This window comes from Callorhinus ursinus, unplaced genomic scaffold (assembly GCF_003265705.2).
Source record: "Callorhinus ursinus isolate GAN/ISIS: 27379988/994484 unplaced genomic scaffold, GSC_fseal_2.0 scaffold29, whole genome shotgun sequence".
NCBI lineage: Eukaryota > Metazoa > Chordata > Mammalia > Carnivora > Otariidae > Callorhinus > Callorhinus ursinus.
The window spans coordinates 7,694,135-7,707,469 of NW_027397091.1; the positions used below are offsets into that span (position 1 = coordinate 7,694,135).

Consider the following 13,335-nt stretch of genomic DNA (forward strand, 5'->3'; position numbering starts at 1 on the left):
TATAAAAATAGAAAATAAAACATTCCTAAGGAAACTGTAAATACTTTAAAGGAAATTTTTTTTTTTGGACAAGTAGTCTTACAAATAGATGTACATTAATGCTGCCTTGATTTGGGGCTTTATGCTTTTTTAAATGCTTTCATATATATCACCCTATTTCAGAGGTTCTCAACTGGGGCTAATGGGTCCCAGGGAACATTGGGTTGTTATCGGGAGAGCGGGAGCGGTGGCAGGGAGCTACTGGAATCTAGGGAGTAGAAGCCAGGGATGCCACTAAATATCCTGCAATGAACAGAAAAGCCCCCCACAACAAGGCATTATCTGGCCCAAAACGTCAAGGGCACTGAGGTTGAACTATCCTGCCCTATTTCCTAATAACACTTTGAGAATGGTGATGTCTGAGTTGTAGGTGATGAAGCTGAGGATCTACAAGATTAAGGGCTCACCCAAATAAAAGATCATCTTTTTTTTTTTTTTAAGATTTTATTTATTTATTTATTTATTTGACAGAGAGAGAGAGAGAGAGATAGCAAGAGCAGAAACACAGCAGGGGGAGAGGGAGAGGGGCTCTCCTTGGCGAGGAGCCCGATGCAGGGCTCGATCCTAGGACTCTGGGATCATGACCTGAGCTGAAGGCAGACGCTTAATGACTGAGCCGCCCAGGTGCCCCTAAAAGATCATCTTTTTGAGGACAGAGATGATCTTGTTTATTTGGCATCTTCACACGCCCCCTCCTCCTTACTTAGCCCAGTGCCAGATACACGGGTTCAGTGACTTGTTGAAGGAAAGCATACTTGGGTGACAAGTGGCAGAACTTGACCCCAGGCCCAGCTCTTCTGATTCCTAGCCCACTGTTCTTTCCACTCTGTCGTTGTTGTTTTTAATTTTTTTTACCTTTAAATCAGCGTTTCGTAACACTCTTTGTCGTACAAATAAGGTCAACCTTGTGTTAATCCTCAGAGGGCAGCACTGGGCAGCCTTGAACTAGGTTTTGCTAATGCAGCACCCTCTTAGGAGAAGAATTGTGTTAAGTAACCCCCTTTGAAGGCATACTTAACCTACAGTGTTCACCTGGGCACAGCTGATAAGTAGGCAGACAGATTAATTGAACCCAAACTGAAAGCCTTGAACAAATGGAATTTTCAGTCCAAACAATATTGTATTAGATGACGCTTTCTGGTATTTCACTTAGTAGTAGGATAAAGCTTGAGAAAAGCCAGAGGAGCTTGTATCCTTTGTACCCCAGCAGACCTGGCTAGTCTCATTTTCTAACTGGTACAAAAGAAGGAACAGAGAAGGTTCTCAGACGTCCATTTCTGGTGTGGAGGTGGCGTGGTCAGTACTGATACTCAACTAGCCCTTCCCCTGGCTTCCTCTACTGCTGCGTGAAAAATGCTGAGTACTCAACTTCCCAGCCTCTCTCACAGTTAGGGAAGATGTGTTGTGTGTTGTTCTGGCCCCAAGATGAAAATCAAAGTCTTTCTTGGGCTCATGAGGGCAAGAAGTTTTTATTTGAATGAATGAGTGAACAAATGAATGAATGAATGAATTTATAACAAGTTTGGTTTTTTTAAAATTTTTTTTTAAAGATTTTATTTATTTTTTTGACAGAGAGAGACACAGTGAGAGAGGGAACACAGCTCTCATAAGGGGGAGTGGGAGAGGGAGAAGCAGGCTGCCCGCGGAGCAGAGAGCCCGATGTGGGACTTGATCCCAGGACCCTGGGACGATGACCTGAGCCGAAGGCAGTTGCTTAACGACTGAGCCACCCAGGCGCCCACTTGATTTTAATTTTTTTTTTCCTGCAAATATCCAGTGTTTTTTTAATTTTTATTTTCTTTTTTTAAAATTTTTTTATTGTTATGTTAATCACCATACATTACATCATTAGTTCTTGATGTAGTGTTCCATGATTCATTGTCCGTGCACAACACCCAGTGCTCCATGCAGAATGTGCCCTCTTTAATACCCGTCACCAGGCCAACCCATCCCCCCACGCTCCTCCCCTCTAGAACCCTCAGTTTGTTTTTCAGAGTCCATCGTCTCTCATGGTTCGTCTCCCCCTGCGACTTACTCCCCTTCATTCTTCCCCTCCTGCTATCTTCTTCTTTATCTTTTTTCCTAACATATGTTGCATTATTTGTTTCAGAAGTACAGATCTGTGATTCAACAGTCTTGCACAATTCACAGCGCTCACACCCTACCTAATGTCTATCACCCAGCCACCCCATCCCTCCCACCCCCCACCACTCCAGCAACCCTCAGTTTGTTTCCTGAGGTTAAAAATTCCTCATATCAGCGAGGTCATATGATACATGTCTTTCTCTGATTTACTTATTTCACTCAGCGTAACACCCTCCAGTTCCATCCATGGCATTGCAAATGGCAAGATCTCATTCCTTTTGATGGCTGCATAATATTCCATTGTGTATATATACCACATCTTCTTTATCCATTCATCTGTCGATGGACATCTTGGCTATTTCCACAGTTTGGCTATTGTGGACATTGCTGCTATAAACACTGGGGTGCACGTACCCCTTCGGATCCCTACATTTGTATCTTTGGGGTAAATACCCAGTAGTGTAATTGCTGGATCGTAGGGTAGCTCTATTTCCAACTGTTTGAGGAACCTCCAAACTGTTTTCCAGAGGGGCTGCACCAGCTTGCATTCCCACTAACAGTGTAGGAGGGTTCCCCTTTCTCCACATCCCCGCCAACATCTGTCGTTCCCTGACTTGTGAATTTTAGCCATTCTGACTGGTGTGAGGTGGTATCTTCTTGAGGTTTTGATTTGGATTTCCCTGATGCCGAGTGATGTTGAGCACTTTTTCATGTGCCTCTTGGCCATTTGGATGTCTTCTTTGGAAAAATGTCTGTTCATGTGTTCTGCCCATTTCTTGATTGGATTATTTGGTCTTTGGGTGTTGAGTTTGATAAGTTCTTTATAGATTTGGGATACTAGCCCTTTATCTGATAGGTCATTTGCAAATATTTTCTCCCATTCTGTCGGTTGTCTTTTGGTTTTGTGGACTGTTTCTTTTGCTGTGCAAAAGCTTTTTATCTTGATGAAATCCTGATAGTTCATTTTTGCCCTGGCTTCCCTTACCTTTGGCGATGTTTCTAGGAAGAAGTTGCTGCGGCTGAGGTCGAAGAGGTTGCTGCCTGTGTTCTCCTTTAGGATTTTGATGGACTCCTGTCTCACATTTACGTCTTTCAACCATTTTGAGTCTATTTTTGTGTGTGGTGTAAGGAAATGGTCCAGTTTCATTCTTCTGCATGTGGCTGTCCAATTTTCCCAACACCATTTGTTGAAGAGACTGTCTTTTTTCCATTGGACATTCTTTCCTGCTTTGTCAAAGTTGAGTTGACCATAGAGTTGAGGGTCCATTTCTGGGCTCTCTATTCTGTTCCATTGATCTGTGTGTCTGTTTTTGTGCCAGTACCATACTGTCTTGATGATGACAGCTTTGTAATCGAGCTGGAATTCCGGAATTGGGATGCCGCCAGCTTTGCTTTTCTTTTTCAATATTCTTCTGGCTATTCGGGGTCTCTTCTGGTTCCATACAAATTTTAGGATTATTTGTTCCATTTCTTTGAAAAAAGTGGATGGTATTTTGATGGGGATTGCATTGAATGTGTAGATTGCTCTAGGTAGCATGGACATCTTCACAATGTTTGTTCTTCCAATCCATGAACATGGAACGTTTTTCCATTTCTTTGTGTCTTCTTCAATTTCTTTCATGAGTATTTTATAGTTTTCTGAGTAAGATCCTTTGCCTCTTTGGTTAAATTTATTCCTAGGTATCTTATGGTTTTGGGTGCAATTGTAAATGGGATTGACTCCTTGATTTGTCTCTCTTCTGGCTTGTTGTTGGTGTATAGGAATGCCACTGATTTCTGTGCATTGATTTTATATCTTGCCACTTTCCTGAATTCCTGTATGAGTTCTAGCAGTTTTGGGGTGGAGTCTTTTGGGTTTTCCACATACAGTATCCTATCATCTGCAAAGAGTGAGAGTTTGACTTCCTCTTTGCCGATTTGGATGCCTTTGATTTCTTTTTGTTGTCTGATTGCTGTGGCTAGGACTTCTAATACTATGTTGAATAGCAGTGGTGATAGTGGACATCCCTGCCGCGTTCCTGACCTTAGGGGAAAAGCTCTCAGCTTTTCCCCATTGAGAATAATATTCGCTGTAGGTTTTTCATAGATGGCTTTTATGATATTGAGGTATGTACCTTCTATCCCTATACTCTGAAAGGATGATGTACTTTGTCAAATGCTTTTTCTGCATCTATTGAGAGGATCATATGATTCTTGTTCTTTCTTTTGTTGATGTATTGTATCATGTTGATTGATTTGCGGATGTTCAAGCAGCCTTGCAGCCCAGGGATAAATCCCACTTGGTCGTGGTGAATAATCCTTTTAATGTACTGTTGGATCCTATTGGCTAGTATTTTGGCGAGAATTTTTGCATCCATGTTCATCAAGGATATTGGTCTGTAATTCTCCTTTTTAATGGGGTCTTTGTCTGGTTTTGGGATCAAGGTGATGGTGGCCTCATAAAATGAGTTTAGTAGTTTTCCTTCTATATCTATTTTTTGGAACAGTTTCAGGAGAATAGGTACTAATTCTTCTTTAAATGTCTGATAGAATTCCCCTGGGAAGCCATCTGGCCCTGGGCTTTTGTTTTTTGGGAGATTTTCGATGACTGCTTCAATTTCCTTAGTGGTTATAGGCCTGTTCAGGTTTTCTGTTTCTTCCTGGTTCAATTTTGGTAGTTGATACATCTCTCGGAATGCACCCATTTCTTCCAGGTTATCTAATTTGCTGGCATAGAGTTGCTCATAATATGTTCTTATAATTGTTTGTATTTCTTTGGTGTTGGTTGTGATCTCTCCTCTTTCATTCATGATTTTGTTGATTTGGGTCATTTTTCTTTTCTTTTGGATAAGTCTGGCCAGGGGCTTATCAATCTTGTTAATTCTTTCAAAGAACCAGCCCCTAGTTTCGTTGATCTGTTCTACTGTTCTTTTGGTTTCTAGTTCATTGATTTCTGCTCTGATCTTTATTATTTCTCTTCTCCTGCTGTGTTTAGGCTTTATTTGCTGTTCTTTCTCCAGCTCCTTTAGGTGTAGGGTTAGGTTGTGTATTTGAGACCTTTCTTGTTTCTTGAGAAAGGCTTGTATTGCTATATACTTTCCTTTCAGGACTGCCTTTGTTGTATCCCAAAGATTTTGAACAGTTGTGTTTTCATTTTCCTTGGTTTCCATGAATTTTTTTAATTCTTCTTTAATTTCCTGGTTGACCCATTCATTCTTTAGTAGGATGCTCTTTAGCCTCCATGTATTTGAGTTCTTTCCGACGTTCCTCTTGTGATTGAGTTCTAGTTTCAAAGCATTGTGGTCTGAAAACATGCAGGGAATAATCCCAGTCTTTTGGTACCGGTTGAGACCTGATTTGTGACCTAGGATGTGATCAGTTCTGGAGAATGTTCCATGGGCACTAGAGAAGAATGTGTATTCCGTTGCTTTGGGATGGAATTTTCTGTATATGTCTGTGAAGTCCATTTGTTCCAGTGTGTCATTTAAAGTCTTTATTTCCTTGTTGATCTTTTGCTTAGATGATCTGTCCATTTCAGTCAGGGGGTGTTAAAGTCCCCCACTATTATTGGATTGTTGTCAATGTGTTTCTTTGCTTTTGTTATTAATTGCCTTATATAATTGGCTACTCCCATGTTCGGGGCATAGATATTTACAATTGTTAGATCTTCTTGTTGGATAGACCCTTTAAGTAGGATATAGTGTCCTTCCTCATCTCTTCGTACAGTCTTTGTTTTAAAATCTAATTTGTCTGATATAAGGATTGCCACCCCAGCTTTCTTTTGGTGTCCATTAGCATGGTAAATGGTTTTCCACCCCCTCACTTTCAATGTGGGGGTGTCTTTGGGTCTAAAATGAGTCTCTTGCAGACAGCATATTGACGGGTCTTGTTTTTTAATCCAATCTGATAGCCTGTGTCTTTTGACTGGGGCATTTAGCCCATTTACATTCAGGGTAACTATTGAAAGGTATGAATTTAGTGCCATTATATTGCCTGAGAGGTGACTGTGACTGTATATTGTCTCTGTTCCTTTCTGATCTGTGAACAAGTTTGTTTTTAAACAGAAGAGTGTTCTTTCTGTACATACAAAACTTTTTTAAAGATTTTTATTTATTTATTTGACAGAGTGAGAGAGACACAGCGAGAGAGGGAACACAAGCAGAGGGAGTGGGAGAGGGAGAAGCAGGCTTCCCTCAGAGCAGGGAGTCCGATGCTGGGCTCCATCCCAGGACGCTGGGATCATGACCTGAACCAAAGCCAGATGCTTAATGACTGAGCCACCTAGGCGCCCCTGTACATACAAATTTTTTTTAAAAAGATTTATTTATTTGAGAGCAAGAGTGCACACATGTGAGTGGGGGAGGGCTAGAGAGGAGAGAGAATCCCCAGTGGACTCTTGGCTAAGCTCGGAGCCCAGCTTGGGGCTTGATCCCAGGACTCAAGACCTGAGCCGAAACTGAGATCTCACACTTGACTCACTGAGCCACCCAGGTGCCCCTATACATAGAATTTTATATCCTTTTTTTTTTTTCACCTAATGTAATATAATATAAATCCTTTAAAACATATACATCACCATTTTTTAAAATTGTTTTAATTTGGTAAACTCTACATAAAACTGACCATTGTAACCATTTTCAAGTGTACCATTTAGTGGCATTAAATACATTCCCATTGTTGTGTAGTCATTATCACTTTCTATCTCCAGAATAGTCTCAAACTAGAACTCTTTACCCATTAAACAATACCTGCCCATTACTCCCTTCCCTCGCCCCTGGTAACCACTATTCTGCTTTCTAATTTACTACTTGAGGTATCTCATATAATGGAATCATACAGTATTTATCCTTTTGTTTCTGGCTTATTTCACTTAGCTTAATGTTCTCAAAGTTCATCCTTGTTGCAGCATTTATCAGAATTTTCTTTCTTTTTAAAGTTGAATAATATTCATACACACGCACACACACACACATTTTGTTTATTTGTTCATCTGTCATAGGATAGTTGGGTTGTTTCTACCATTTGGCTCTTGTGAATAATGTTGCTATGAATATTTGTGTTTAGATATCTCTTTGAGTCTCTGCTTTTCACTTCTCTGGGTATATACTTAGAAGTAGAATTGCTGGATCATAGTTTGTTTATTTTTATTTTATTGAATTAATTTATTTTTTTTGAGGAACTGCCATTCTTTTTTCCGGTGACTACACCATTTTACATTCTCACCAAGAATGGATCCCAGTTTCTCCATAATCTTGCCAATACTTATTTACGGTTGTTTAGATAATAGCTGTCCTAATAGATGTGAAGTATCTTATTGTGGTTTCAGTTTGTGTTTCCCTCATTTGTAGTGATTTTGACCATCTTTTCATGTGCTTATTGGCTATTTGTATATCTTCTTTGGAGAAATGTCTGTTTATGTCCTTGGCCCATTTTTTGGGTTGTTTGCTTTTGTTTTTGAGCTGTAAGAGTTCTTTTATATATTCTGGACATTAGTTCCTTATCAGGTATATGATCTGCAAATATTTTCTCCCGTTGTGTGTTGCCTTTTCACTCTCATTAGTGTCCTTTGATGTGGAAATGTTTTTTTAAATTTTGTTGTAGCGAGTTTATTATTTTGCTGCCTGTGCTTGATACTATATCCTAGAAATCTTTACTGAATCCAATATCATGAAGCTTCTCCTGTTTTTTCTTCTAAGAGTTTTCTAGATTTAGCTCTTTTTAATTAGGTCTTTGATCCATCTTGTGTTAATTTTAAGGAAAGGGTCCAACTTCAATCTTTTGCATATGGATATTTAGTTGTCCCAGCACCATTTGTTGGAAAGTCTGTGCTTTCCCCCATTGAATGGTCTTGACTCCTTTATTAAAAATCTTTGATCATAAATGTGAGGGTTTATTTCTGGACTCTCTGTTCTAATCCATTGTTCCGTATGTCTGTCTTTATGCCAGTGTCACACTGTTTTGGTTACCATAGCTTTGTAATAAGTTTTGAAATTAGGAAATGTGAGTCTTCCAACTTTCTTAATGTTTTTCAAAATTCTTTTGGCCCTTTGGGGTTCCCATCACCACTTTTAATAAGACTGTGTAGTATTCTATTAAATATCCATACTCTGATTTATTGGTGGGGCGTTTAGGTTGCATTTAATCCGTTCACTCTTGTAAATAATGGTACAGTGCATATCCTGATGGTATACATGTTCACACACAGCGACTCCTTTATAATGTTTTTAGTTTTAATGTTCATATTTTTATTAGTTTGTAAGAGGTCCTTAAGGATATGAATGCTTTGTATGTTTTATATTTTGTAAGTGATCTCTCTGAGTTTGTCATTTGCCTTTGACTTGGTTTATTTAACTGTAGAACCACAAACTAGGAGAAGCCTGTATTTGCTTCATGGAGCCTTCGGTGACCAGCCACTAGTGGGATGAATGCTAGGCTTCCCTGTAATGAGATAAGTAGTGCAGTCGATTGCCAGAGAGAGGCAGGATGATACTAATGCACTATCTTGGTGTTCACTCAGCTATGCTAAGTATCCTTCCTTGAAAGTAATCTTGGTATGAAAGCAGTCTCTTCCTTTTCCTTCTTACTTCTGGTAACAGTTAACCTTTAATTGACCATATCTTTTGATGTTCATACCTTAGCCAGTCCCCACCTCTGCTGCCACCAACCAGTCCCTGTCCCCACCTCCCCTGCCTGCTGGGGCACCCACAGCAGCCCCCTGGCTGGCTTTCTTGTATCTGCTCTGGCCGATGCCTCTCCTGCTGTTTACATTTCAGTTAGTGTCATCCCTTAATAACACAGGTCTGATCTTGTGAACCTCTTCCCCAAGGCTCCCAGGTGCAAGCCAGGATCCTTGAAGTAGCTGCCTTTCCAGCCTAATCTTGTCCCACTTTTTCCTTCTTTCTTGCTCCAGTGATGGCAGCTTAATGCCTTTCTTCCAAAGCTCTTTTCTTCTGCTCATCTTGGGGGCCTCTGCCCATGTTGGAGCCCTGGTCTCGACCCTTTCCCTGTGCTCTTTCTGCTCTTTGCTCAAAATCACCCCTCACAGAAGCTTATCCCGGGGACCTGTCTCCTTGTCACTGGCCCACAAACATCCTGAACATCATTCGGTTAACGTCCTTCTCTCCACAAATGTGTAAGTCACCTGAAGACAGGTTCCGCCCCTTTGATTACCATTGTGTCTCCAGCTTGGAGGACATTTCCTGCTTAATAAATGTTTATACAGGTGATAAATTACACACATGGTTCTGTCTTTCCTCTTCCCAGTAAGGTCAAGGCCTACCATAACTTCTCCATCCTGCCTTGTCTCCTCCCGCTACTCACTTTCCTGCTTCCCGCAAGCCTGCGTTCTTGATATCTTTGCCTTAACATTTACGGGTTTTGCCTTTGTCTGGAAAACTCCTATTTAACTTTTAAGATCCAACTCAATCAAATATTACTTCTCCAAAGTCTCCCTCAGTTTCTCTTCTTCTGACACTCTACACTTTAATTTATTTGTCACATTGTATTATAATTGTGCTATAATTCGTTTACCTGTCTTTCTCCCACCCCTTCATTGGAAAGGACTGATTCTTTGCCACCCACAGAGCCTCTTTTCTTCTCCAAATTACATTACTGCTTAACTCTAGAACATAAACAGACAGCTCTGCTTCTGGTTATAAGTGCTTAACCTCATACTAAACTGTTAATTTCCAAAAGGTAGGAAGACCATTGTTCATCTCTCTCTCCCACAAGGTTGCTTTCCATAAAGAGGTTCATCTTGCTCTAGGCTGTGCGTACCTGTAGGAACAAAGTGGACATGCACGGTAGCGTACTGTCGCCTTATGTTGTTTATTAACAGCATCACTAAAACTGGAAACTGAATACATGTTTTTAGTCTTGCCTCAGAGCCAAAGACATCTCTCTACATTTATCTGACTGCCTGTTTTCAGCTGTTCCCATAATCTTACTTAAATGCCTTTTTCAAAAGCAATTTCAAAGCCACTAACCGTAAGGCCTTGCCTATTTCCTCCTCAGTATCCAGTTCTGAGTCTCATGTTCCCTGAAAATAGAGTTGTCCTTACTGTGTTGGTGGTTTGGATGAATGTGAGTGGTTTATGCTTTTGTGTAAAGTGGATATTCTCTCATTTGCATGAATTTCTTACCTTTCTCCATTTCCAGATCCATGTAACAAATAATGTGCCTCATCACAGTACAGATACTTAGCACATAAAACTGACTGAGCTGAAGTCTCTGGGCTGGTAACTTTCCTGATTACTCAGATGAAAATATTCTTCATGCTCTTTCTTTATGAAAAAAATAACATAAAAGGTTCTGAGGCCATTTCCTTAATCTTACAATATAAAGGAATACAAAGAGTATTCACATACTCAGTGAACAGCATAGCACAGACATTTGCTGATAGTTTCATCTTTTTAAAATCACCTGGGATGTTATTTCAGTAGATTCAGTAAAAATTAGTGTTGTAAGAAAGTTTTTTAAAAGACTTAATTGTCATGGGGCACCTGGGTGGCACAGTCAGTTGGTTATGTGTCCAACTCTTGGTTTCAGCTCAAGTCATGATCTCAGGGTCCTGAGATTGAGCCCTGCATTGAGCTCCACATGCTTGGCATGGAGTCTGCTTGAGATTCTCTCTCCCTCTGCCCCTTACCCCCTGTGTTTTACTGTCTCTCTCTCAAATCAATAAATAAATCTTAAAAAAAGAAAAGACTTAACTCAAATTTCTGTCAATTCTGTCTCATTAATATTTACCCCTTTAACCTTGCCACTGCTAGGTGTTAGCAGTGTTTTTAATTATTCCCAGTCTGACAGCCAAAAACCAGAAAGGAGATACTCTGCTTTTGGTTTTTACCTTTTACTTTTTTATGCGTTTATTGACTGAACTGCCTATTTACAGCTGTTGCTCATCTTCATACTGGGTTGTTTGCCATTTTCTTCTTAATTTTTTCTCTTTCCTGTTGTCCCTTCTTGGTCAGAGCCTTCTTAATCAACTCTTGAATTACTACCACAGCCTCCTGCTATTCCTTCCAATTTATCCACACCCCTGCTGCCAAAGTGGCCTTTCGAAAAGAAAACTGTGATAGTCTCCAGCTTAAAACCTTCTGTGGTCAGGAACCTTAGTTGCTTAATATCCTTTATTTAATTTCGTTTCTGCTTGAGACTAGCAGAATGGGTCTGGCTCTTCAGCAGAGTGGATTAAAGATACTAGATAGCTCACAGGATCTACCTATGGGAGGGCTCTGAAGGTAGGGAGACAGCACAGCCTCAGCTTCAAGATGGGGACAGCTTTGGTACCTGCACCATTTCAGCTGTAGTCGCCTGTGCTCAGGACCCAGAGTCTGCCTCTGCCCCAGCCTGAAGAAGACGGACTGCCAGGCACATGGCCACAGCACCGTGCTGTTCCTTCTGAGCCCCTGCAAGGTGAAACTGGATCCCGTGGCCCTACCCTAGTTGCAGGTCAGTCAGGGAGGGCAGAAAGTTTGGCTTTTACCTTGGGAAAGTGGGACGTTAAAATGTGGGAAGTTGCCAAAACGCAGGGAGGATGGTGAGAAGTTTTGGTGGGTGGACACACGTTACAAAATAGCCTCTCAAGTTTTCTCTTGGCTGCCTTCTTCCACAAACTTCCAAACAACAACACGCTTCTTCCTAGTGACACAGCTATCCCAACAGCAGAGGAAATAAGCCCAGCATCTCTTATGAGAAAGAGAGAGAGAGGGAATGCAAAGTCTCACACCCTAGCACCAAGCCTAGGCTTTCTGAGTGACGTTCATTCACAGCCCACATTTGTTAACTTATTGACTAAATTATTAAGTTAACTATTGCCAACATACCTTGAATAAAATAGTAAGGAAACGGCCAAAAAACTTAGTTAATATATGAATATATACATCATGCAGCAAGGAAGACAGTGTGGGAGGATGCCAACATTCTGACTTTTGAAATGAGTAGTTGATATTTATATCTTCCCTCCCCTAACATTTATTTCATGGTCCCTTGGCCCTTAGCCAGTAACTCAGCTGATCAGGATTCTTTACCTGGCAAGGCGATCCAAACCTTCGTTCCAGAGGGATTTGTGCCGGCAATGGTCTTGCTTTTATGAGGTTGCCCGCAGTTCTCATGAACTTTTAGCTAGAAATGTGCCACTTGGTAGAGCCCGTTACCTTCCCTGTGTTTTCTCCACTTGCCTCTATGGTATCATCATGGGCCAGCATTTCCACTCCCTTTTTGGTCTGTTTGTCTAATGGAGTCAAAAGCCTGGAATAGTTATGTGGCACTTTGAACTTTCAGCCTGGGTCATTGTTATCCCCTCCGTTCCAGTCTTCCTTTGAATACTCATGAAGCACAGTCATGAGGATGGAAAGCAAACTTTTGCTGAGGTGGTCACTTCCCACTTCCACTCCCTGGTTCCAGGAATTCTTGCCAAGGGGACACATATTTTTCTGCTGGTCACAGCATGTAATATGTCTTGTAGGACTTTACCCCTGCCCCACAAGATCCTGCCTTGCAGTTTGTATCACAACAGAATTTTCAGTAGACCCTTCTACCACTCGGTAAGGCCAGCTGCATTTGATCCTTGCTTGATTGCTTGTTAGGACCATTGCATTTTATGAATGTACTGGCGTCTTTGTAAAATGAGTTTCTTGGTCAGAAGCACTATGGTGGTGATGGTGAATGAGGCCTTCATTAAGTCCATGGATGATGTGGCTGGCAGAAACATGGCAGGCATAGAAATATATTCAAATCCTGAATAACCATTCCAGTGAAGATATTGTCTCCTCTGTGATGAAGGAGGTCTAATAAAATAATCTACCTACAACTGCTGACTACTGGCCCATCTCTTTGCAGTATGAGAGTTGGTAGGGAGACTCATATTAATTGCTGCTATTGGCAGATTTGGCATTTGCCAGGGCCCAGTGTTGGTGAGGTTGAGTTCATGTTGTTGAGCCCAAGTATTATATTCATTCTTGCCACCATGGCCACATGGCTCATGAGCTCTTTGAGCAGGTAATCTGGCATCTGGGGAAAGAGGCTGGCTACCATCCATAGGCAGATCATTTTGTTCAGCTCATTACAAGAATTTCTTAATGGAGCCTTCTGGAGAACATTCACATATAGATACAGATAGTTTCACACACTATTTTTTTCCTCAAATGTCCTTGTCACCAGTCTGAGTTCTTGCCAATGAATAAATGAATACACACACACACACACACACACACACACACACACACACAC

General features: G+C 41.0%; 1 protein-coding gene across 8 annotated transcripts in view; it reads left to right on the forward strand.

Moving 5' to 3' along the window:
• The window catches only part of SLX4IP (SLX4 interacting protein), a 189,727-nt gene that overhangs the window by 116,416 nt on the left and 59,976 nt on the right, over nt 1-13,335 (forward strand). The gene's annotated exons all lie outside the window — the stretch shown is intronic.